Here is a 27,746-nt window from a genome sequence, read left to right on the forward strand (position 1 = left end):
TGGGCTGCTCATTGTCCTGTTCCCTGTTTGAGTGTTTTAGTTCTTTCCTGCATTGGGTAGTGTACAAGGCGTCAAGTGGGGGAGCGGTGGCCCACTACTTGGACGATTTCTTGTTGGTAGGGAGATCTGGTTCCACGGAGTGTGAACAGCTCATGGAGGTTATGCAGGATATGATGTCGCGTTTTGGAGTGCCGCTCGCGGACGACAAAACGCAGGGGCCGTGTACATGTCTCACATTTCTAGGTATCGAAATAGATACAGTGCAGGCGGAATGTAGGCTGCCCATGGACAAGGTTGTCCGGATGCGTGGAGCGGTCCGAAGGATTAGAGGGTCGAGCAAGGTTGCGATAAATGAGGTGCAGGCGCTGTTGGGCCTCCTGAATTTTGCGGGTAGGGTCATCCCGATGGGAAGAGCCTTTAACCGTCGATTGGAGGGACTTTTGAAGGGCCCTACCGGTCTAGCAAAATGGACGAGCATTACGGCGGATGTGAGGGAGGACCTGGAGATATGGGAAAAATTCCTAATGAATTTTAATGGTGTGTGCCTATGGAGGGGTAGGAAAGTACCCAACAAGGCAATAAACTTGTACACGGATGCAGCGGGGGGTTTCGGGTACGGAGCGTACCTGGACGGAGAATGGAGCACGGCTCCATGGCCGAGGGGCTGGATAGATGCAGGTTTCACCAAAAACTTGACGCTGTTGGAACTATTCCCGATAGTGGTTGCTGTGGAGATTTGGGGGGATAGACTGGCTAATAAATCGGTGGTGTTCTGGACGGACAACATGAGTGTGGTGTACGCCATTAACAGGCTGTCCGCGTCATCGCCAGCGGTTGTGTGTTGCTTGCGTCACCTGGTGTTGCGATGCCTGCAGTTCAATATACATTTTACCGCCAAACACGTCCCGGGAGTGCAGAACATTATTGCAGATGCACTCTCTCGATTTAAATGGGAGCAGTTTAGGGCAGCGGCACCCATGGCGGCAGAGGAGGGGTTAACATGCCCATCTTCTCTTTGGCAGCTGGTGAAGGTTGGATGAGCATCCTAGCTTTGGTGAAGGCATCCTTGGCGCCAAGGACATGGTCAACATATAAGAGTCACTGGGACTGCTGGGAGGCGTTCTGTCAACGCGAAGGTGTACAGGTACAAAGGGCTTCTAGGGTGCTGGTGTTGGAATGGTTGGCTTTACTACGGAAAGAAGGGGTCAGTAAGGCCGGCGCGAGTAGTAGGCTATCGGCTCTGGCCTTCTTTAACAAGGCGCTTGGCTTTGAGGACCACTCCGGAACCTTCCTAGTAAGGAAGGTGTTGAAGGGGTGGGGCAGGTTGGCCCCCCGTCAGAAAGATCGGAGGGAGCCCATTACACGGGAGAGATTGAAGGCGTTAGCGAATGGTGTTGCAAAGGTTTGCACATCCAAGTACGAGCAGCTTCTTTTCCGAACGGCATTTGCATTGGCGTTTGCGGGAGCCCTCAGGGTGGGGGAGCTTGTGGCGTCTGCAAAGGAGAAAGGTCGAGGAGGAGTGCAGTTGGAGCATGTCCGTTTGACGGACGAGGGGCTCCTGTTGTTCGTACCCAGGTCCAAGACGGACCAGGAGGGGGTGGGGGCATGGCTGCCCCTTGAACGTCAAGAGTTTGAGGATTGCTGCCCAGTGGCATGCTTGGAGCAATACCTGAAGGTGAGGCCGGCGGGAGGGCAACTGCTCCTGATACATGAGGACGGTTTGGCCCTCTCGGTTTTTCAATTCCGCCAGGTATTGGCGAAGACGGCAAAGGAGGCCGGGTTGGATCCGTGCAGGATCGCCCCGCACTCGTTTAGAATAGGCGCGGCGACCAGTGCAGCGCAAAAGGGAGTTACGGTGGCGGAGATTAAGCGCTTGGGTAGATGGAAGTCGTCCCAGTACAAGACTTATATTAGACCAGATAAAGGACACTGCTAGAGCACAGACATGTGGGTGGGTCCATACTTCCAAAAGGGGGTTTTGTTGGGGGGGACCCAGGTTGTGCAAGGGCGGTTTTTTCATGGTGGTGTTCTCTGTTTTATCAGGTGTTGTGAATGCGAAAGCACCTCCGGTTCGTGTATGGATGGTAGGCCATTCATACATCCACTGGGCTCATCTCAGGGCGTTGCGATCGCCGGAAGGTCAGCAACTTGGATTCCCAACGTCCAAGGCAAGCTTTCGGTGGTTAGGGCGCAGGGGACTGTCGTGGGCTGATTTGCCTGCACTTTTACAGGAGGCACACAAAAGGTGGGGGCGGCCTAATGTTTTAGTGCTGCACCTCGGGGGAAATGACTTGGGGGCAATGCCCGCGCTGGATTTGATCAGAAGAATGACAGCGGATGTGCAATGGATGCACACTTGGTTGCAGGGTGTGACTTTGGGGTGGTCAAATGTAGTTGCTCGACTGCAATGGCGGCACATTGTCACACAGAGGGCTGCATATAATGTGCGCAAAAAGGTGAATAGGGAGATGGGAAGAGCGGTCACGGGCATTGGGGGTTTCGTGGTCAGGCACGAAAGCATAACGGCCGACAAAAGGGACCTATTTAGGCCTGATGGAGTCCACCTTACGGACGTAGGGTTGGATATGTTCCTAAGGGACATCAGGGGAGCCTTGTTGGGGATTATTCATTAAAGTTTGAGTTAAATTGTTGTATCTGCAATCTGTTGAAATCGTTATGTTGTTATGGTTATGTTAGTTAAAGTGTGGTTTATTACTGGGTTCCTGTTGGTTGGTTTGGCGGCAAGAGTTCGCCTGGCTCTTGTGGCGGGTGGTCAATGCCCTGGGGAGCGGGCACAAGGAGAGAAGAGTGACGGTCCTGGGAAAAGGGAGGGGTTATGCCTGCCAGGCGCCGGCCTGGGGGTCCTCTCCCTCGCAATTGGACCGAAGACCTCTGAACATCACAGCTCTCTCTGAGTGCCATGGGGCGTGACAGCCGGGTGTCACGCTGCAGGTATCGAAAGGGGCCTTGACCATCTGCTAATAGGGGCTAGGTTAGGGTGAGATGCCGCCAACGTTGAGGATTACGAACTTGTTGCCAAGTTTCGTTGATAGGTTGATCAAGTGCCTAAGGGTAATTGGAATGACTCTTAGGCACAAGTTAAAGCGTTTATTTAATAAACGTGAACCGTGACCGGTTCTTTCTCCCAAACAAATGGTGTTGTGTCTTATTTACTAGATAAGGTATTAGACAGTAAGAAGGACGGAATAGATGGTTTAAACCTTATGGTAGTGGAGGGCCCTCTAGTGGGCCTGTAACAAAATTAAGGGTTTACCAACTTGAAGTCTGGAGTAATGCTAAATGTGTTGTTACAATGTTGCAAGTGGGAAGGAGGTGTCTGTTTTCTTACCTTTATAGGGTCCTGCAACAGTGAGATCAGCCTCTTTCGGTTTCCAGACTTCAAGGAGAAGGTTTCCCCGCCCACCCGTCCCTGGAAGAGGAGATTGGCGGCTACGATGCGGCTGTTAGGGTGAGTTGGCTCGGCAGGGGTGGGTTTAATTGAGCTAGCCTTCAGTAAGACCGAGCCTTTAATGTAGCTAGCCACCCCTGAAGTTGAGTTGTACGATTCGGCTGGCAGGGGGTGCCTTACTGGGCTGGTTGGATATGCCTCAGCAGGCGGGTGGTCAATGCCCTGGGGAGCGGGCACAAGGAGAGAAGAGTGACGGTCCTGGGAAAAGGGAGGGGTTATGCCTGCCAGGCGCCGGCCTGGGGGTCCTCTCCCTCGCAATTGGACCGAAGACCTCTGAACATCACAGCTCTCTCTGAGTGCCATGGGGCGTGACAGCCGGGTGTCACGCTGCAGGTATCGAAAGGGGCCTTGACCATCTGCTAATAGGGGCTAGGTTAGGGTGAGATGCCGCCAACGTTGAGGATTACGAACTTGTTGCCAAGTTTCGTTGATAGGTTGATCAAGTGCCTAAGGGTAATTGGAATGACTCTTAGGCACAAGTTAAAGCGTTTATTTAATAAACGTGAACCGTGACCGGTTCTTTCTCCCAAACAAATGGTGTTGTGTCTTATTTACTAGATAAGGTATTAGACAGTAAGAAGGACGGAATAGATGGTTTAAACCTTATTGACTGGAATGGACTACATTGTGCTAGTGTAGATTAAAATGATTACAGGAACATTATGAACATTATGAAAATCCAAATATGTTTACATGTTGTAAACTAAATCTAAAGTGCGTTATATGCTTTTAACATGAGTGGTTACATATACTATTTTCATAGCTGTATTGTTTTGATGCAGTGTTTAATAGAACATTAGTCATTCTATATACTGTATCATAAATTATGCAATGAATTACAAAAGATCCTACATAGAAAAGAAGGGCTAGATTACAAGTGGAGCGATAAATTATTGCGCGCCTGCAAATGGGCAAATTTGCCCGTTTGTGGAGGCAAGATAATTAAACAAGAATTACAAGTGGCAGGTTATTGCTACTGCGAGCTTGTGGTAAGAATTAGTGCTCAGAAAATTAACCAGAGAAATGATCCATGGTTAATTTTTAAAAGTGACCCAAATGCCCTAAAAATTGAGGGCATTATAGTTTTTTATTAAAAAAAATAAGCTTTTTTTTAAACAAAACAACTGCACTAGGCAGTTTTTGGGGTCTAAAGTTGGTGGCAGTAGGGTGCTAGAAAAAAAACGGCACTGAAAAGTGCCTTTACATTGTGGTCTATGAGAACTGTGTGTTCCCTGAAAAAATGTATGTAAATACTTATATACATATGTATTTATGTGTTAATATGTGTATATGCATATATTAACACACAAATATATATGTATATCAGCATATACATATACAGTGTAAATTTATATTTGCTGACCATTGCTGTGCTACTTACCCCCTTAGCTGTGTGAGGTTCTGATGCTGTCTCTGACAGCATCTGAATGAGGTTCTCATTGGAACCTATGGAAGCATGCTGTCATGAGCACAATGCTTCCTAGCAATTCAATTAAAAGTTAAAATAAATAACTTTTGTAAACATTTCTCTAAATTGTCATGAGCAGAGTAAAAGGACTTTTTCCATTATAAACAACTAGATATATTTTAAACAGACATAATATTTACACGTATTTAACATGATTTTTCATACTTATCCAAACCCACTAATCCAAAATCCATGCCACAATTACCCTTAAGAACACTATACCACAATAACCCTAAACACAAGCCATACACTTATACTTCCTAAGACACAATGAACACCACCTACATCTATCTACAAAACGCCTAAAACACCAAAAGTACAATATGTCTTCTCCAGCCAACCACCGGTTGAAGCTTTTTCTGTGCTTTATTTTGATTTTGGATGAATAATTATGATTGTCCAGCAATTAACAAGCGAGGCTACTCCCTTCATATAATTAATAATTTCATGGTTCTAAGAACTACCTCTGCCCTCTTTCTGCTCTTTGGTGTTGAGGCGATCAAAATGGAAGCAATGTCATAGTATCTGAGATCTCAACAGAAGTTCAATGTACTTCCACCTAAGGATATCATATGTTGTTCACAAAAATGCCTTTATCAAATTACATAGGGCTGAATCAATATAAGAAACTATTTCCAAATAGTGAATGCTTTGAATAATTATAAGAAACCTATTTGTAATTAAAAATGAAACCATCAAAGCATAGCTATGTGTTGTCAAATTATTTTACAGTTATCGTTTAAAGACATTTGTTTTAAATTTTAATAAAGAGGGCATCAGACCTAACATGAAAATGGTCATAATTAAAAAGGGAGAACGCATACAAGCATACACTAACATCATTTTTAGAGTTAATTATAAGCTTGTCCCAAGGGTTGGTACTTTTGATTATGTTAATGTACACTCAACTGTGACATGAGACAAGGAACTTTACAAACCAAAGATGAACATTCTTATGCTACTCTTTGCAACTTCAGGATTTGTGATAAAAGAAGAAATACTTTCCTATATTTTCTTTATACTTTCTCACATTTAACACTTACGGTCATATGTAGTTTTAATTCTGAGTTTTAGACTAAGCAAACCAATAGCAAAGAATGTAAGATACAATTATGCAATAGTTTATAAAAATGATAGAAGATTATAAGGAATGTATACAACATTCTAGAACACAATATAGTTTAACAGTTGTTACCCAACTCCAGTTTCAAGTGTAAGAAAATGTTTTCTTTTTTTTTCTTTTTTTTTAACTTGATTGATCAAACCTGATAATTTAATTGTCTTATTGAAAGATAGTTTTTCCTTTAATTAAAATTGTATTAATTAAGCAGTCAGGGAATGCCTGAACAAGGAAGCAATGTCATCAATCTGTGCTTTAAGGTTACTGCAGGTGGCAATGAGTTATACAGAGGTTGAGTGAAAAGATCAGTTTAAATGGGTTACTCATGCTGCAAAGAGTCAGTTACATTGTGGCCAAGTTCATAGTGGAACCAGTATCTGATGTACAGTATGAGTCTCTTATGGTTGGAGAAGGAACGGTGTGGTACATAGTTGCACATTATGGAAATACTGTGGGGACAATTCTTTTTAGCAGAAGGTTTTGCAGTATTGAGGTAGCAACTTCAACAACATGTTAAAAAAATCTTTTTGAGTTAGTTTGTAAATGATAGACCACTAGCTCAGTCATGTTTATTTCTGGGGCAATGATACCCACTTATTTTCCCAAATGCTTTAAGCAAGATTGAAAAAAGGTATTTTTACAGAATGTGTGACTAAAGTTGTGGGTAAATTACACAGACAAGAGATGAATGCAGAGTTAATAGTAAATAGATTTCAATAATCTTTTCCATTCGCCATTTCATAAATAAGAACATATATCTGGGGTTTGTTGTTTTCTCTCGTTCAGAGAAGAATTGCCTGGTATTTCTGTGCTGGACCCCTGGGCAGGGTCAGACTGATATGCTACAGGATGTTTTTTTCTCTGTGAAAGGCATAGTGTGCTAAAAGAGACTGCACCCTGAGTGGCACTGACCTTGTAAACAAGCACAGACGTTTTCTAGCTTTTGTTCTGTCTCAGTTAAGTGCATCTTTATGTTTGTATGAAAATTACTCTTGGGTCTCCCTAAGAGTAAAAAGGGGAAACCAGGCGTGGACTCCTTGCACACATACCTTGAAGAGATGCAACTGCACCTCACTAATGAGGCCCAAGGGAGGCCGAAATGTACGGTGCATCACTCTATTTTTATGTTTGCATTCCCCGTTTCAGTCATGTTGTTGAAATTCCAGGTTCAATACAGAGTTTTCGCCTGTAACTAATCTCTGGGTATCACTGGATTTTGATACAAAAATGAAGGGACTGCCTAAGCAACTTATTGTAAGTCAAAAACTCAACCTTAAACAAGCTCCAGACTGAAACAAAATATCTTTTACGTCCTTGAATTTTTATGTTGAGAATGGATTGCTGAAAAAGAAAATGGAAAAAAACAAAGAACCGACACATTTTTTATGTCTTTCTTTCCTGCATGCAAGTCTCTATTTTGGAACAACTATAAAAAATTTAAATGTAGCACATGGGGAAGTTACTAAGATGAAGGATTATGTATATTTAATTAACTTAATTTAAGGAGGTAATTGCACTGAAGGGATAGGGCAATAGGGATTAATTTAGTGTAAGACCAGTAAATGCTGTTGGTTAAGGTTATATATATGATTAATTGTTGCCTTGCGTAAACTTCAATTTGTAGGAACCTATAAGATAAAAGTAGGATTAAATGCAGTTTTGGTTGCTGGGTGAGTGGTGGATATGTTTAACTACATTTTGGATGCTTATGGCATTTACTGTTTATTGATGTAGGGGTTAAATGAAGGAGGAGGACATACCCTTTGCAGATAAGTAAAGAAATCAAATTCCATAACATTATTCAAAAACTACCTTGCAGCCGTTAACTGACACGATCTCCCCCTGCACCATTTGAAATAATCTGAGAATTTTGGTTTGCCACCAATCTTCCTTTGCTGCTTTCTCTGCTTTAAACAGCTCTTTTTCTTTCTTTTGGTAAATATCTATATACATTTGTCATGATATTCAGACCATTATCTCTAAGAATTCCCCCCTACTACAAACTCTTCAGGATAGAATTTATAAATGCAATGCCACATCTATCTTGTGGTTGTAACATATTTTCAGCCTTTAGTATGAACTTTTTCCCCACATTAACATATGTTGGTGCTTTCTTGGAGACTCTCCTACTTAGGTTACAAAATGCATGTAAATTCTTTATAGGTAGAAAAAAAATAGTTAAAAAAACAAACAACTTCTCTGCTTCTTCTGTAGACAGGTGGAGTGGTATCACAAACCTTCTTTGGATGCCAAAACACACACATACCCCCATTATGATAATACAGTCGAGATTAGACCAACAACCGGGAAATGTGTCTAACTAGGCCAGGTGCATGTTGGATAAACTTGGAACCTCAAGCTTGAAACATATACCAGAATAAGTCATCGACAGCACCATAGAATCCATAAAACTATCCTTTATTGAAGCATACAAACGGACATGTATGCAACATTTTGGGACTGTGATCCCGAAACGTTGCATACCTGTCCGTTTGTATACTTCAATAAAGGATAGTTTTATGGATTCTAGGGTGCTGTGGAGTACTTATTCCCATTATGATAATGTGATTTAGTTTATGGGATAAAATGTAACATTTATCCGCAGTTGCTTAACGCCCTTCTCCAGTCCATTACATTAGCGGTCTACTGTTTGGACTTAAATACTCTAATCCCTTTTGAAAGTTTATTAAAAAAATAGCTTACATACCACCCTTTCACCCTTTATTCCTCCCCTAGCTCCAATATTTGTATCAGATTCCTAAACTCCTTTATTTTGTTTATATTAATTTCCATAGCTTCAGCTTCACCTGCCATTTCCCTTTGATTCTTCTTAAACCCCTGACCAATTCAGTGTGGGGGGCGGAAACAAACATATGAGTTACATTTGATATTACATTATAGAAAATAGTGGTCACCTTTATTAAAATTACTCAGCTTTATGTCCCCATATATGAGTTATACTTCAAGATCTCATAGCAATGGTACTTCTCCACCTATTTTATATTTTGGCCTTTAATTTCCCCCTCTAGTTGTAAGGCGAATTGCAGAGGTAAGCACATATTAAGTTACTATGGAATCAAGCCCTTTTCTCTTTGCATGTTTCTCAAGATTGAAAATATATATAAATATATGTACACCCTAGAAAGGATTATACAATATTATATGAGATAGGGGTGCTATCTAGATATACAATAATAGCAAAATTGTAGATGGTTTCACAATTCTTAATACATATATTTCCTATACGTAGTATCACTTAGGCATAAACATACAGGTATGTATAATATAATAATAGCTTGAAGCATACAAAATTGTAAATATAAACGTCCAGATAGACAAAAATAAAGTCCAAATAAAGTCCAAACTTATCCCCAAAAGTTATAGAGGTGTAAGGCAGCTCTCCTCGATGTATAAGGCCATCCACAACGAGTTAATCTATAAAAAAATAGAGAAGGCGCCACATAGCATAATTCCGTATAGTGTATCAAGATATAAATTGTAGCTCAAATGCACTCACGTGTAAAAAAGCATCAAGATGTGCTGAATCCTGATGAAACAGTACATGATACTGAGAAACGCGTTGCTGTGTTTTTAATGTGTTGTAATAAACACTTTTAATATATACAATTTGCTACTTTGCTTCTCTTTGGACACTCTCATTTGAAGCCATTTCGATACTGTTGGAGGCGGAACAGTGCCTTCCTGACAACATAGCCTTTTTGGTGAACACCATTTTGGCTTCTGGGAGTCTTTGCTTAAGAGGAGAGTTTACCGTACAACTCTGAGGTTCCGGTTTGCCCAGCCAGCACCACATCTTGGTGCTTTTCTACACGTGAGTGCATTTGAGCTACAATTTATATCTTGATACACTATACGGAATTATGCTATGTGGCGCCTTCTCTATTTCTTTATAGATTTTCTCAAGATTGAGCTGCTTATGTCTCGGAAGGTAATTCTTCATATACTTGTTTTTTGCCTCAAAACAGGGGTTCATTAGAGTTTCATTGTAGCCCTTTATACCCAAATGGGTCCATGTGGTAGAGTATCTGCATAGCATGGAGGAATTTGATTATTATTCTCTGGATAATCTCCTGATTATTGACATCTGGTAACAATAGATTAAGTTAATGTAGAATCACTGAATACTTTCCATTTATATATAAGCAAAAGCAATTTATTGCCATCAATGTGTTTCACAATAGAAATATTTTAGCTTCAGTGAGCTGTAGAAATGTTTGTGAGAGGGATTTATTGTAGCCTGAAACAAGTGTTTTCTCCCTTTCCATTGCCCTTGAAGATCTGTTAACAAGCATTCAATGTTCCAGTTCCTTTGCACTTCCTTTACAATGCCAATAGAGTTATTGTGACGTTATTTTCAGTGTTATTTCTCTATTACTTTCTACTTTCCCCAATATCACAATACTTTGAGCTCACTCTATTCCAAATCTCTTCAGAACATTTGCTTTTGACTGAATATACATTTGCCATTCTGACTCTGATACTGTGACATTTTCATTTGTTGTGTTTTGTTATTATCAATGAATGCTATTTGAGTTCCTTATTCATTATTATGTTACTTTAATGTGACTATATTAGGAATGTTTAATGAGATATCATTTCATTGCTTATTTGTGTCAATTCATCTATCATTTTATTGTAATAACCAAAAGGTTTTGCAAATATTAATGATATACAGTTATGAGATCTGTGGAAGAAGTAGTTTTTCCTACATTACAGCTAAATCATGCTGTTTACCTCTAAAATATAGTTGGTAAGTAAGTATGGTAATATTTTCTTCCTAAAATACAAAATATATTTGTTTACAATAAAAAAATAAAAAAGTATCTAATTTTAAAAACACAAAGAACACTGTTACTTCATCTGATTACAGAACTTATAAAGAGAATTTGTCAAAAAGGGACAAACAGAGCTTTTTAGCTTTCCCTACGGAATGCTACCAGTCCAGAGTGCTGCCTCTTGGTCAAATTGTGCCTTTCACAAAGTACAACTTTTCTGCATTATATCAGTCAAAACCCATTCACAAAGACAATCTAGCCCAGAAATACCAAGCAATTGTTCTCTGAACAAAGCAGGTGAACATCAATACATGGATTCATTTTTTGGCTTATATGTTCCTCATCAGTGGAGGTGCAGCTATATCTTTCATATGCACAGTGGGTGAAGGGTCATGTCTGGATGCCTACTCTTTTTAGTTAAAATATAATTGAAAGGTTTGATTCATATACATTGTATATAATTAGCATATTGATTATTTCTGACTGATGGAACCAAAAAAGAAAAATACCTGATTACAAGTTAAGCACTAAATATCGCTTTTGAAAAGGTGATATTAGCACTTCACTGAGTAATACCAGCATGCGCTAATGTGTGCTGGTATTACAAGTTGAGCGCCATGCAAACGCGACCTCGCATTTGCATTGCTAGGAAGCATTGCACTCACAATAACCTGCTTTCATAAGCTCCAATGGAAGCCTCGTTCTCATGCCATTAGACACAGCATGAGAACTCACGCAATGCAGAGGGTAAGACACACAGCGATGGCAGCAAAGTGTAAATATATATGTATATACTTATATACATTTATACTTATGTGTTAATATGCGTATATTCAGTGCCTCACACCCGCTCCCTTTAGACCCCAAACATTGCTTTTTGCAGTTATTTTATTAAAAAAATAAAGATGCTACTATATTTTTAATAAAATATATCACATTTGATTTTTGGGGCATTTTGTGGACATTTATAAAATGAACCAGAGATCTGATCTCTAGTTAATTTTCTAAGTGCTAATTGCTACCGCGAGCTTGCAGTAGCAATAACAAGCCACTTGCAATGGCTGGTTATTTATTGCGCACCCGCAAACTGTCAAATTTGCCCATTTGCGGGTGGGCGATAAATCAGCGATCCCCTTGTAATCTAGCCCTTAATGTTTTGTAAATAAAATTGTTAATAGTCTCGTTGTTAATTCAACATTCTCAGGGAATCCCCCCTTAGCAATTAAATTCTGACTAATTATATATGAAAATTTGGGCTAGATTTTGCTATTTGGGGGATGTACCAATATCAAGAATTTAATGTGCTGACAGCTTCATAAACTGGGCTATAATTTGTGCCAACATTTAGCAATCTCACATGTTTTCTCTTGTTTTGTTAGCTCCACTTATAATGTCTGGCTTTTTGTACTTTTAAAAAATATATATTTTTCACTCATAGTAGGGCCATAGTTTGGGATCTCATTGTTGTTCATTAGTTTATGGCTTTGGGATCAACTGCTAATTCTTCTAATATTCACTGTCCTCGTGATAGCGATCAACAGGCTTGGTAATCAATAAAGCAAAATGTCTTCGGAAACTTCTAAGGGTCTTAAAAATAGATGTTTAGAAATTGAGACAGCTATTTAAACCAGTGTTTTCTTTTAATCGATAATAAGTGTAGCTGATACACATAGAGTAAAGTCATATGTGTATCTAATCTTTTGTCAAGATAAAAAACAATTAAACAAACTTTCGGCTAGATTATGAGTTTTGCGTTAGAGGCTATGCGGTGCTAACGAGCAGTTTATGCTCACCGCTCACTTACAGACAGCGCTGGTATTACGGTATTTTACAAACCCGGCGTTAACCGCAAAATTTTGCTCCACATCTCACGTCAATACCAGCACTGCTTACGTTAACGGTGAGCTGGCTAAAGGTGCTTGTGCATAATTTCCCCATAGGACTCAATGGGGGAGAGCCGGCTGAAAAAAAACTAACACCTGCAAAAAAGCAGCGTTTAGCTCCTAACGCAGCCCCATTGATTCCTATGGGGAAAATACATTTATGTCTACACCTAACACCCTAACATGAACCCCGAGTCTAAATACCCCTAATCTTACACTTATTAACCCCTAATCTGCTGCCCCTGATATCGCCGACACCTGCATTATATTATTAACCCCTAATCTGCCACTCTGGACACCGCCGCCACCTACATTATATGTATTAACCGCTAATCTGCTGCCCCCAACATCGCCGACACCTACATTATAATTATTATTATTCTTCTTTATTTATAAAGCGCCAACAGATTCCGCAGCGCTGCCCATGGGTACAAGGATAACAGTACATGGAGAAACAATACGATAAGACACAACATTTTACAGACAAATACAGGGGGAATTGAGGGCCCTATTCCCGTGGGAACTTACAATCTAGACGGGTAGGAGGATTGGAAACAGGAGGTGGGGACTGCAGAGGTGAGAATGATATTAGTGAGGAGATAGAGGGCAACTGTTAGTTAAGTGAAGTTAGTTTGTGTATAAGTTGGGTGATAAGCTTCCCTGAACAGAAAGGTCTTTAGGGAACGTTTAAAGGACGAGAGGTTAGGGGCAAGTCTGACATCTCGAGGAAGTGCGTTCCAGAGGGTTGATGCCGCACGAGAGAAGTCCTGTACTCTAGAATGAGAGGAGGTGATGGTAAAGGATGCAAGAAGCAGGTCTTTGTTGGATCTTAGGGGACGGGCAGGAGTATATTTGTTGATGAGTGAGGACAGGTAGGGTGGGGCAGCATTGGTGAGGGCTTTGTAGGTCAGGGTGAGAATTTTGAATTTAACTCTGCTGTGAATGGGGAGCCAGTGAAGGGACTCACAGAGAGGTGTAGCAGAAACAGAGCATCGAGAGAGGTGGATTAGCCTGGCAGATGCATTTAGGATTGGGGAGAGAGGCGGGAGAGAGGGAGGCCAGTTAGTAAGTTGTTCCAGTAGTCAAGTCGGGAAATTACCGAGGAGTGGATGAGCTGTTTGGTAGTTTCAGCACTCATAAACGGATGAATTTTGGAAATTATATTTATCAACCCCTAATCTGCTGCTCCCCAATGTTGCCGCAACCTACCTACACTTATTAACTCCTAATCTGCCGCCCCAAACGTCGCCGCCACTATATTAAAGTTATTAACCCCTAAATCTAAGTCTAACCCTAACTCTAACATCCCCTAACTTAAATATAATTTAAATACATCTAAATAAATATTACTATCATTAACTAAATTATTGCTAATTAAAACTAAATACTTACCTATAAAATAAACCCTAAGCTAGCTACAACATAACTAATAGTTACATTGTAGCTAGCTTAGGGTTTATTTTTATTTTACAGGCAAGTTTGTATTTATTTTAACTAGGTAGAATATTTACTAAATAGTTATTAACTATTTAATAGCTACCTAGTTAAAATAAATACAAAAGTACCTGTAAAATAAAACCTAACCTAAGTTACAATTACACCTAACACTACACTATAATTAAATCATTTCCCTAAATTAAATACAATTAAATACAATTAAATTAAATTATCTAAAGTACAAAAAACAACAACACTAAATTACAAAAAATAATAAACAAATTACAAGAATTTTAAATTAATTACACCTAATCTAACCCCCCTAACACTAACCATTTGAAGATCACCTTACCGGGAGACGTCTTCACCCAACCGGGCCGAAATCCTCAACGAAGCCGGGAGAAGTCTTCATCCAAGCCGGGCGAAGTGGTCCTCCAGACGTGCAGAAGTCTTCATCCAGGCCGCATCTTCTATCTTCATCCATCCGGCGCGGAGCGGGTCCATCTTCAAGACATCCGAGCATCCTCTTCATCCGACGGATCGTCTGGAATGAAGGTTCCTTTAAATGACGTCATCCAAGATGGCGTCCCTTCAATTCCGATTGGCTGATAGAATTCTATCAGCCAATCAGAATTAAGGTAGAAAAAATCCTATTGGCTGATGCAATCAGCCAATAGGATTGAGCTGGTATTCTATTGGCTGATTGGAACAGCCAATAGGTTGAGAGCTCAATCCTATTGGCTGATTGGATCAGCCAATAGGATTGAACTTCAATCCTATTGGCTGATTGCAAAATGCCCTTTTAAGGGCTATTTGTAATTTAGTGTAGGGTAGGGCTTTTTTATTTTGGGGCTTTTTTATTTTGTTAGGGGGATTAGGTGTAATTAGTTTAAAAATCTTGTAATTTGTTTATTATTTTCTGTAATTTAGTGGGTTTTTTGTACTTTAGATAATTTTATTTAATTGTATATAATTGTATTTAATTGTATTTAATTGTATTTAATTATAGAGTAGTGTTAGGTGTAATTGTAACTTAGGTTAGGTTTTATTTTACAGGTACTTTTGTATTTATTTTAGCTAGGTGGTTATTAAATAGTTAATAACTATTTAATAACTATTCTACCTAGTTAAATAAATGCAAACTTGCCTGTAAAATAAAAATAAACCCTAAGGTAGCTACAATGTAACTATTAGTTATATTGCAGCTAGCTTAGGGTTTATTTTATAGGTAAGTATTTCGTTTTAAATAGGAATAATTTAGTTAATTATAGTAATTTTATTTAGATTTATTTAAATTATATTTAAGTTGGGGGGGTTAGGGTTAGTGTTAGACTTAGATTTAGGGGTTAATAACTTTAATATAGTGGCGGCGACATTTGCGGTGGCAGATTAGGAGTTAATAAATGTAGGTAGGTGTCGGCGATGTTAGGGATGGCAGATTAGGGGTTAATAATATTGAACTAGTGTTTGCGAGGCGGGAATATTGTGGTTTAGGGGTTAATATGTTTATTATAGTGGCGGCGATGTCCGGTTCGGCAGATTAGGGGTTAACATTTTTATTTTAGTGTTTGCGATGTGGGGGGGCCTCGGTTTAGGGGTTAATAGGTAGTTTATGGGTGTTAGTGTACTTTTTAGCACTTTAGTTAAGAGTTTTATGCTACGGCGTTGTAGTGTAAAACTCATAACTACTGACATTTAAATGCGGTACCAGTCTTGACAGGAGAGGGTCTACCGCTCACTTTTTGGCAGACTCGTAATACCGGCGCTATGCAAGTCCCATTGAAAATATAGGATACGCAATTGACGTAAGTGGATTTTGCAGTATTTCCGAGTCTGGCCAAAAAAGTGAGCGGTACACCTGTACCTGCAAGACTCGTAATACCAGAGGGCGTTAAAAAGCAGCGTTGGGACCGGCCAACGCTGCTTTTTAAGACTAACGCAAGACTCATAATCTAGCCGAATGAATTTATTCCATCACTAAAAAAACAAGATCCAGTGAGATCACTCCAGTCAAGTCCAAAAAAAACTTTTATGATTTAAATAGGGAATGTAATTTTAAACAACTTCACAATTTACTTTTATCAACAATTTTGCTTTGTTCTCTGGGTATTCTTAGTTGAAAGCTAAACCTAGGAGGTTCATATGCTAATTTCTTAGACCTTGAAGACTGCCTCTAATCTGAATGCATTTTAACAACTAGAGGGCATTAGTTCATGTGTTTCATATAGATAACATAGAGCTCATGCACTTGAAGTGACCAAGGAGTGAGCACTGATTGGCTAAAATGCAAGTCAGTCAAAAGAACTGAAATAAGGAGGCAGTTTGCAGAGGCTTAGATGCAAGGTAATTACAGAGGTAAAACATTTATTAATATAACAGTGTTGGTTATGCAAAACTGGGGAATGGGTAATAAAGGGATTATCTTTCTTTTTTTAACAACAATAATTCTGGTGTTGACTGTCACTTTAATACAACTTCACACTATTATACATACACAAATTTAATATATTTAGTGAGAATACTAGGGAACTAAAGACTGTTGTGAAAGGATAAATATGTGAATAATATCAAACATTATTCATGCAAGAAAAAAATGCTGTGTCTTTAAATGGATAGAGAATCTGTCATGATCATGTCTGATTTTGCCAAACTTGAGGGATCAACTGATTGTGTAATGTTTTGCCGTCATCATGTTTTCACAGTGTTTTGTTTGCTTACCTACCAGTGTTTGACCTCTGGATTGTTGATCATCCTTTTGTATCTTCTTGACTTGGTACTTTCATTGCTTGGCCTGGTTTCTGACTTGGGCTGTCCTGAACTGATCCTGCTTATCAATTTGGCTTATCCATTTCTGACCTACTTGATAAACCTGTTAGTGTTTAAACAGGGTTAGTGTTTATCTTATCGTTACTCAACCACTGGCTTACTTCCTGGACTGACTTTTACATCTCCAATGACTTTACAAACAGGCCAATAAAATGGACTCTTGGGAGGGCTAGATTATGAGTGGCACATTAAAAGTTGTGCATGAGAGATAAAGGGTTTTTTGAGGGTGTTAACATGCATCAGAAGTAGCACGTATTATAAGTTGAAAGTAAACATGTTCACTCGAACACAATTAAATTTAACGTGCGACGAGTTAGCGCAATATGCACAAAATACATAAAAAATACATTAAAAAGAACAGTTACACTCATAATAACACCACCCAATAAAAAGTTGAAAAAGCAAATTGAATTAAAAAGTTATAAGGCTCAAAGATATAAGGTCTCAAGTGTTAGAGAAAAAAAAGAGGCATGCAAGAGCTTTAAAATAGAAATTCAGACATATACATGTATAAATATGTATATGTATGTATATATATATATATATATATATATATACACACAGTATATAGGTATATATATATATATATATATATACATACAGTTCAAAAAGAGCACTCTCACCTTAATAGCAACTGCCAGGGTGCCAACGGATAAGTATATCAAGTAGAAGAAAGCACTCTCTGGTCTTTTCAAGTGAACTTTATTTGAAAAAGCGTGACGTTTCGGTGACACACCATCTGAGGAAGGGGAGTGTGTCCCCAAAACATCATGCTTTTTCAAATATATATATATATATATATATATATATATATATATGGAAAAATATCACTATGGACTATAGTTTACTAGTCAATAGTTAAAAGCTACTAGCCCAGAGGGTAGAAGTTAGTAGTCCACGCAATGTTAAAGATAAGAATAAGTCAAATTTCTCATCCGCTGCAATTTCTTAGTAGTCCGGGACCACTGGAACACTGGAATTTCCAAGCCCTGTTTATATATATATTCCACATTATAATGTTTTTCACATAGATTAATATATCTAAGTATTTTTATTTTTTTAAATTCATTTTTATTAAGGATAAAGAAAAAGGTGTACTAGCATATGAAAAGCAAACGTCACATCAAATATTTGCATCTACATCATACATGATAATCACAAAGAGGCTTGCTTTGTTACATTTTTACCCTCAGAAATACATTTCAATACAGGCCACTTTTGGACCTGCAATGTTGTTATATTGAGGTTATTTCAGAATAGAGGGAATTTAAGGGTGGTAACATTAGGGGAACAAAGAAGGCAAGTTGCATCTGTGTGCCAAGTATTCTTCATCAAAATGTAAGAAAACATATTTTGCTCTCTCTTCTCTTCAAGAGAGCGGATGCAGGGGCCACAACCGAACACACAACCATCCTATAAAATTAACTCCACACAGACATACTGAAATTTTAATATAAACAGTTTCAAGCTCATATATAATAATAACAAATCTTTAAAGATGAAACTTTTTTCTAGAGGCAGTTAGTTATTTCACCGAGATTGTTCCTTCATGCAAATGACATGACTACATGAGAAGCATGTAAAAAGTGACAATATGGAGGCTTTCAAATGCAATATACTGATAAAGACAGTATCTTATGTAGTAAATTGGGTATCATTATAGTTAATAGGTAGTAGTTGAGTTAGCTTGGCCTATGCAGAAGGGTCATATAAGTAGATAAGTGTTAAAGATGACCTATGTATAATAGCTAGATAGTTTTATGCTGTGTCATGCATAACTTAGCACTCAACAGCGGACAAATTAAAGCAAACAAGGAATACTTTGGTTAAAATAAAATCTGAGAGCTCACTAGTTATATAGTATTCTTAAGGGAGCCTTTAGCATCTTTAGGGGAACAATGATGCATTGTGTACATGGTGGTATGATCTATCCCCTATGCGGCTTTGGCCGCTAGCCGCAAATTAGGGGACTGGGTGTATATTTAGCATCTAGTTTGTTTAAAAGGGCTTAAGCTTTATGAGCAGTGTATGTGAGTCTAAAATCGTTTTTGTATAGCTGTTGTTTAAGTATCTATTCCTATTTTAAAAATGTAGGAACTTGAAGGGATGTCTGCAGAAAGCCATTTATCTATAAACTATTTCCTGAAACAAAAGGAAAACAAAACAGGTAGAAAAAACTAAGAGAAAATACATGTTGTTTATAGTGATGTTGCGAATAGTTCGCCGGCGAATAGTTCCCGGCGAACATAGCATGTTCGCGTTCGCCGCGGCGGGTGAACATATGCGATGTTCGATCCGCCCCCTATTCGTCATCATTGAGTAATACTTTGACCCTGTACCTCACAGTCAGAAGACACATTCCAGCCAATCAGCAGCAGACACTCCCTCCCAGACCCTCCTACCTCCTGGACAGCATCCATTTTAGATTCATTTGGAAGCTGCATTCTTAGTGAGAGGAGGGACAGTGTAGCTGCTGCTGATTTAATAGGGAAATTGATAGCTAGGCTAGTGTATTCAGTGTCCACTACAGTCCTGAAGGACTCATCTGATCTCTGCTGTAAGGACAGCACCCCAAAAAAGCCCCTTTTAGGGCTAGAACATCAGTCTTTTCAGGCTTTTTTTTCCCCTTTGTAATCTAATTGCAGTTGCCTGCCTGCCAGCGTGTGTATCAGGTTCACAGCATATACTGTGCCCACTTGCCCAGTGCCACCACTCATATCTGGTGTAACAGTAGTGTAGATTTAAAAAAAAACAAAAAACACTTTTTTGACTGTGTTAAATAATAGCAGTCAGTTTCCTTCACACGTGTGTGTTTCAGAGCCTGCCTGCCAGGGCACAGTGTCACCCCAGTGCAACTCATATCTGGTGAAACAGTAGTGTAGATTTAAAAAAAAACAACACTTTTTTGACTGTGTTAAATAATAGCAGTCATTTTCCTTCACACGTATGCGTTTCAGGGCCTGCCTGCCAGGGCACAGTGTCACCCCAAGTACTAATAATCCAAGCCAGATACGGCAAAAAAGTCAAATTTGTGAGATCTATGTATTAGTGTTTTTCTTGAAGCTTTTAGCCGCTTTTGAATTATAATAAAGTTTAAACCTCCAGATAGTGTAGGTGACAGCTTCCAGATAGCAGAGTGTTGGGCTATCTTCTTGCTAAAAAACGTCCCCAAGATAATCCTGTTGTGAAAAAGAAATACACAATAGTGCAGAGTGTTTTGTCTTCAAATAAATGTTGGAATTGTACTCTCCAGTCAACGCGTTTTGGTCTATCCAAGACCTTTATCAAGATTGCCCTAAGTTAAACAGCTCTTTTACCTGTAAAAGAATACAAAGTCCCCCCAACAGTAAAACCCACCACCCAGCCAACCCCCAAAATAAAAACCTAACTCTAAAAAAAACCTAAGCTACCCATTGCCCCTAAAAGGGCATTTGTATAGGCATTGCACCTAAAAGGGCATTTAGCTCTTTTTCACTGCCCTTAAAAGGGCATTAAGCTCTTTTACAAAAGCCCAAAGCCCTAATCTAAAAAAACCCCACTAACTCCAGAAAATCTACTCATGGTTCCTGAAGTTTTTCTAACACTATCTCTCCATTGATGTCTATGGGGGAAAGGGTGCATGAGCACGTCAAAGCAGCCCTTGGATTTTGTGCGGTATGGAGCTTAATGCCACTATATCGCACGCACAAGGAGGCTTTTTAGTAGCTCGTTATGGAGAGTGAAATAACGCAACTTTTTTGGCGTTAGTTTTGCACCCTGTTTAGCGCAAAACTCGTAATCTAGGTGTCTGATAGAAGTCATAATACCTTGAAACGCGTTAGGACCTATACACCACACACCTAAATATATGGCCCTTTCCATTCAAGCACCTTGTCATATACTATATACATTTTAACCTTTTAACCTTTATTCATTTTTTTTATTTTAACTTGTAATACGCACGGAAGTTAGTGTGGGCACATTATTTCAACATCACGTGCAGTAACGTTAGCACGCCAATTTATAATCTAATCTATGTTCTACATCAACAAATTTCTTACTAGATCACATTCCCTCGTAAGTCCCCAAGCATCGAGCTTTAGATTCAGTCTTTGTATCAACTTACATTTTAAACTTTCTATATTTGAACTTCCTGACTTTTACTTTCAAATTTCTGGAAGAGTTGAGACAAGAGCCGATGCAGGTCACTTTATTGGATCATATGTGGAAAATATATAGCAACATTTCAGCTGTATTTATCATACTAAATATGAATAGCTGTTAAAAGCTAGACACAGTGACTTTACCTTTATTTGTTATTTGAAATAGCTAATTTGGCATGCCGTATACCCACCTACACTGAAAATATTAACAACAAACATTTTCTCTGTAGAATAGCTATGTAAATAGTAGATAATGGCACCGATTAAAGGATTATAAAACTGTTCATTACATTATCAATTGAAAACACATTATTTATTATGTAACAATAAAATTAATAAGATGCTCCTAATTAAAAAAAAAATGAAGTTTTTTAAATACAGCACTGTAAAAAAATTAAGAGACCACTTAAAAATTATCAGTTTCTGTGGTTTTACTATTTATAGTTATGTGTTTGAGTAAAATTAACATTTTTGTTTTATTCTATAACTGACAAATTTCTCCCAAATTCAAAAATGTTAAATATTTTCATTTAAAGTATATATTATATTATATATACCACTGCTGTGGTCATAACTATCCTCTTGCAGTTGGGTGGCAAAAACAGTGCTAGTAGCCCCTCAAAAGTAATTGGAATAAAAAATAACTATTGACCATGCCAAAAGTCTTGAGTGAGGAAAGAAGATTTAAATTCTGTCTTTACTGGCATAGGGATACAGTGAGTGTCAGATGGCTTCCATCCTTAAAATTTCAAAGTTTATACGAAAAAGGCCAAGCCGCAGAGATTGGGGACAACAAAGCTACTTCATTCTCTTCTTCCTGGGATGACCACCAACTCTTTTGAATGTCACTTAACAAACATAGGACAACTTCAAGTGACCTACAAAATTGAGAAGCAAAAAAGAGCCAGGCTGAGGTTTGCAAAGGACCCTAGGTAGAGGACTGGAGTAAGGTCATCTTCATTGATGAGTTCAATTTTTAAGCTTTGCTCAACACCTGTTAATCTTACAGTTATACAGAGACCTATGAAAGGTGTACAAACCACAGTGTCTCTCACCTGTGAAATTTGGTGAGGGGTCGGTGATGATCTGAGGGTACATCAGCAAGGCTGGAACAGGCAGATTTATCTTTGTGATGGATGTATGAATCAAGCCACGGACAAGGGTATCCTGGAACAAACTTGCTTCCTTCTGCTCTTACAATGTTTCCCAACTCTGAGAATAGTTTTTTTAAGCAGGACAATGCTCAATGCCACATAGCCAGGTCAGAGAGCTGGAATAGCACAGGCCCAAATAGAAAGTTAGTGCAGTGCGGCCCTATAGAATATTATTGTGGTTGCTGGTTACTTTTAGTATCCAAGTTTGAGGTAGGAGATATAAATGTGAGAAGAACATATCTTCAATAAACATCCTGGTTTGCCACAGCAGTATTAGTCTTCTTAAAGAGCTGTTTATCTCACCCGTATGTCTCCTGCCTCAGACTTGAATATAGTAAAGGTAATTATAGTGCTAATGATTACTGTGGAAACCTTATAACAAGCAATTTTGCTTTTACACAACCTACTTGGTTTTATTGCTATCCATGCTGTAATTTAATATCATTCTATCTAATGTATACCCAATTCTAGACTACACTATAAATATGTGCATTGTAAAAATATTACATTAATATAAATATAGAAATGACCAAATATTAACCCACAATACATATACATTGTCAAACAAAACTGGTGTTAAAGGCATGAATAATAATGAATTATTTTTTAAAAAATTATGCTTATAAAAAAAAGGATCAAAAACATTATTTAATTAATTTACTGCTAGTTAATCCAGGGGGTATATAGTAACTGCAGCTACTGTTACAGAACTCGCTCACAGATGTTAAGACTCCAGCAGTGATTATTAGATTTGATCTTCTGTGGCCACTGTAGCTCTCTGTGTGACGTTGTATGCTTCTACTATGCGCATTGGGAAGTATGGCACAAAGCTCCTACCTGGGTAGACCACTGTGATAGAACTCATTCTATCAAAAATGTAATTTGAGCTTCATATACCTTTAATCTCCAGTTGGGGTGTATGAGAGAGAGAGAGGGAGAGAGATTTTTATTATGAAATAGCTGCTTGTGTTTATTCAGTCTCCCAGCCATAATTAGCATACCCAACATAAATAGTTGTAGGCTCAGCCTATTCCTATAGTGATGGTTTTAATGAGAATAACAGCTTTTTCAAATACAGAAGTAAACATGAATCAGCAGTGCCCCATACATTTTTTCCTCTGCAGTAGGTATAACAAGTAATATGGAAAAAATTAAAATGATACAAATTCCACTCTATTTTTTCAGGACAAAATTTAGAAACTATTTAGCATGGTTTTTTTTTTGGTGGTTGTAGATGTGCAACAGATTTTGGGGGTCAAAGTTAGAAAAAGTGTGTTTTTTTCCATTTTTTCATAATATTTTACCATTTTTTATATGGCAAATTATAAGATATGATGAAAATAATGGTATCTTTAACCCCTTAAAGACAATGCCATTTTTCAATTTCTTTCCCTTAAGGACCAGGGCTATTTTTACATTTCTGCGGTGTTTGTGTTTAGCTGTAATTTTCTTCTTACTCATTTACTGTACCCACACATATTATATAACATGTTTCTCGCCATTAAATGGACAATCTAAAGATACCATTATTTTCATCATATCTTATAATTTACTATAAAAAAATTATAAAATATGAGGAAAAAATGGAAAAATACACACTTTTTCTAACTTTGACCTCCAAAATCTGTTACACATCTACAACCACCAAAAAACACCCATGCTAAATAGTTTCTAAATTTTGTCCTGAGTTTAGAAATACCCAATGTTTACATGTTCTTTTCTTTTTTTGCAAGTTATAGAGCAATAAGTGCAAGTAGTACTTTGCTATTTCCAAACCACTTTTTTTCAAAATTAGCGCTAGTTACATTGGGACACTGATATCTTTCAGGAATTCCTGAATATCGCTTGACATGTATATTTTTTTTGTTTAGAAGACATCCAAAAGTATTGATATAGGCCCATTTTGGTATATTTCATGCCACCATTTCACCGCCAAATGCGATCAAATAAAAAAAATCGTTCACTTTTTCACAAATTTTTTCACAAACTTTAGGTTTCTCACTAAAATTATTTACAAACAACTTGTGCAATTATGGCATAAATGGTTGTAAATGCTTTTCTGGGATCCCCTTTGTTCAGAAATAGCAGACATATATGGCTTTGGTGTTGTTTTTTGGTAATTAGAAGGCCGCTAAATGCCACTACGCACCACACTTGTATATTGCCCAGCAGTGAAGGGGCTAATTAGGGAGCATGTAGGGAGCTTCTAGGGTTAATTTTAGCTTTAGTGTAGTGTAGTAGACAACCCCAAGTATTGATCTAGGCCCATCTTGGTATATTTCATGCCACCATTTCAACGCCAAATGCGATCAAATTAAAAAAATCATAACATTTTTCACAATTTTAGGTTTCTCATTGAAATTATTTACAAACAGCTTGTGCAATTATGGCACAAATGGTTGTAAATGCTTTTCTGTGATCCCCTTTGTTCAGAAATAGCAGACATATATGGCTTTGGCGTTGCTTTTTGGTAATTACAAGGCTGCTAAATGCCGCTGCGCATCACACGTGTATTATGGCTAGCAGTGAAGGGGTTAATTAGGTAGCTTGTAGGGAGCTTGCAGGGTTAACTTTAGCTTTAGTGTAGAGATCAGCTTCCCACCTGACACATCACACCCCCTGATCCCTCCCAAACAGCTCTCCCCCCCCCCCCCACCCCACAATTGTCCCCGCCATCTTAAGTACTGGCAGAAAGCCTGCCAGTACTAAAATAAAAGCTATCTTTTAATTTTTTAATTTTTTTTAAGCATATTTACATATGTTGTTGTGTAGGATCCCCCTTTAGCACCCAACCTCACTGAGCCCCCCAAACAGTTCTCTAATCCTCCCCCCTTTCACTATTTTGTGCCATTTTGGGTATTGGCAGCTGTCTGCCAGTACCCACTTTTCAAACTTTTGGGCATTTTTTATTTTAATTTTAATTTTTCTGTAGTGTAGCTTGCCCCCCTTCAATACCCCCCTCCCCCTCTCAGAGATCCCTTTTATAAATGAAATTCCCCCCCCACCACCCACTCCTACCACATTACCACCTGCTCCCACCACACATTACCACCCGCTCCCACCACACATTACCACCCGCTCCCACCACAACCGCTTTAAATCACGGAGGACGCGCGCCCGTGCCTGCAGCTCTGCCTCCCTGCGCGCTCCCGCACGCACGGGTGACTAAACCAGCGGAAGATTCCCAGCGATGGGCCGCCCACCCTCCTCCCTGCAGCTGCTCCCCCCCACCAACGATCGGCACCATCGCTGGCCGATGCAGAGAGTGCCACAGACTGGCCCTCTCTGCATCGGTGTGCTAGAAAAGGTATTGCAGTGATGCCTCAATATCGAGGCATCACGGCAATACCTGGAAAGCGTCTGGAAGCTATCAGGATCGCTTCCAGCCGCTTTAAACACCTACGTCGTACAGGGTATGTCGCTGGTCTTTAAAGACCAGTTTGTGTAAGACGTACCCTGTACGACTTGAGTCGTTAAGGGGTTAAAAAGTCCATTTAATGGTGAGAAAAACGGTATATAATATGTGTGGGTACAGTAAATGAGTAAGAGGAAAATTAAAGCTAAACACAAACATAGCAGAAATGTAAAAATAGCCCTGATCCTTAAGGGAAAGAAATTGAAAATGTCCTTGTCCTTAAGGGGTTAAATGCGTTAACACAGGTGTCTAGCTCCTCCCATCTTATTATGACATCATTATTTACAAAAACCATATTAAAGGGAACTTACCCTCTAAAAATATAATGTCATAATCACATCACATATTAAAAATACAATTTTTTCAGAATACAGCCAACATTATTTCTTTACAAAAATGTATTTAAATTATAATCTCTGTTCATCCCCTTGGGGGTTAATGCATCAAGTTTGTGTATCCATAGCATCTCCCTCCTTTTCAAAAGTGATTACCTATTCAGAATTGGTGATGATGCCTTTTTTTATTTAGATTTTTTTTTCTTTATTTGTAATTTTAATATTTGAACACAATTTTCATATTTTTTAATATGGTATTTTGTCATTTTTTTTGTCTAAATCACTTTTTTCTAAAGTCATCATGGAATCAAGTAGAAGCTTGCTTATTTTTTTATTATTGATGTTAATACAATTTACCATTATAAATTATAGGAACATTAAAGGGACAGTCAAGTCCAAAAAAAAGCGTTCATGATTCAAATTGGGCATGTCATTTTAAACAACTTTCCAATTGACTTTTATCACCAATTTTCCTTTGTTCTCTTTGTATTCTTAGTTGAAAGCTAAACCTTGGAAGTTCATATGCTAATTTCTTAGCCCTTGAATGCCGAATCTAATCAAATGCATTTTGACAGTTTTTAACCACTAGTGCTCATGCACGTGAATTTACAGAGGAGTCAGCACTGATTGGCTAAAATGCAAGACTGTTAAAATAACTGAAATAAGGGGGCAGTCTGCAGAGGCTTAGATACAAGGGCCCCTAGTTATCAAGCCGTCAGCCTCAAATACGCTGGAATTCCGCAGCGTATTTGTGGCGAGGCTGATTCGCCTAAGTTATCAAGCCCTACACACCGGCAAAAGTAGAATTTAGTGACGTAAGCTTCGATCCGCCGGACTCAGTCCGACACAGATCGATTCTTACGTCACTCCAGATGTTCCGTACACAAGTTTGGCACAATCTGACTACTTTTGCTAGTTATCAAAAAACTAGCAGGTAGGCTTGGCACTTTTCCGGCCCAGCGTACCTGGTTTTCAAACCGCCGCATTGGAGGCGGCGGATCCCATAGAAATCAATGGGAGCCTGACCATAGCGAAAGTTCATGTTCGCTGCTGCCCGACATCCCATTGATTCCTATGAGAGCTGTCTACACCTAACACCCTAACATGTACCCCGAGTCTAAACACCCCTAATCTGTCCCCCCCTACACCGCCGCAACTAAATAAATGTATTACCCCCTAAACTGCCACTCCCGGACCACGCCGCAACCTACATTATACATATTAACCCCTAATCTGCCGCCCCCTACACTGCCGCAACTAAATAAAGTTATTCCCCCCTAAACCGCCTCTCCCGGAGCCCACCGCAAGCTACATTATACATATTAACCCCTAATCTGTCCCCCCTACACCGCCGCAACTAAATAAAGTTATTAACCCCTAAACCGCCGCTCCCGGACCCCGCCGCCACCTATATTAAACTTATTAACCCCTAATCTGCCCCCCTACACTGTCGCCACCTATAATAAATTTATTAACCCCTATCCTGCCCCCCCTACACCGTCGCCACCTATAATAAATTTATTAACCCCTATCCTTCCCCCCTACACCGCCACAACTATAATAAATTTATTAACCCCTAAACCTAAGTCTAACCCTAACCCTAACACCACCGAACTTAAATATTAATTAAATACATCTAAATATTATAACTCTTATTAACTAAATTAATCCTATTTAAAACTAAATACTTACCTATAAAAT

This window comes from Bombina bombina, chromosome 5 (genome assembly GCF_027579735.1).
Source record: "Bombina bombina isolate aBomBom1 chromosome 5, aBomBom1.pri, whole genome shotgun sequence".
Lineage (NCBI taxonomy): Eukaryota > Metazoa > Chordata > Amphibia > Anura > Bombinatoridae > Bombina > Bombina bombina.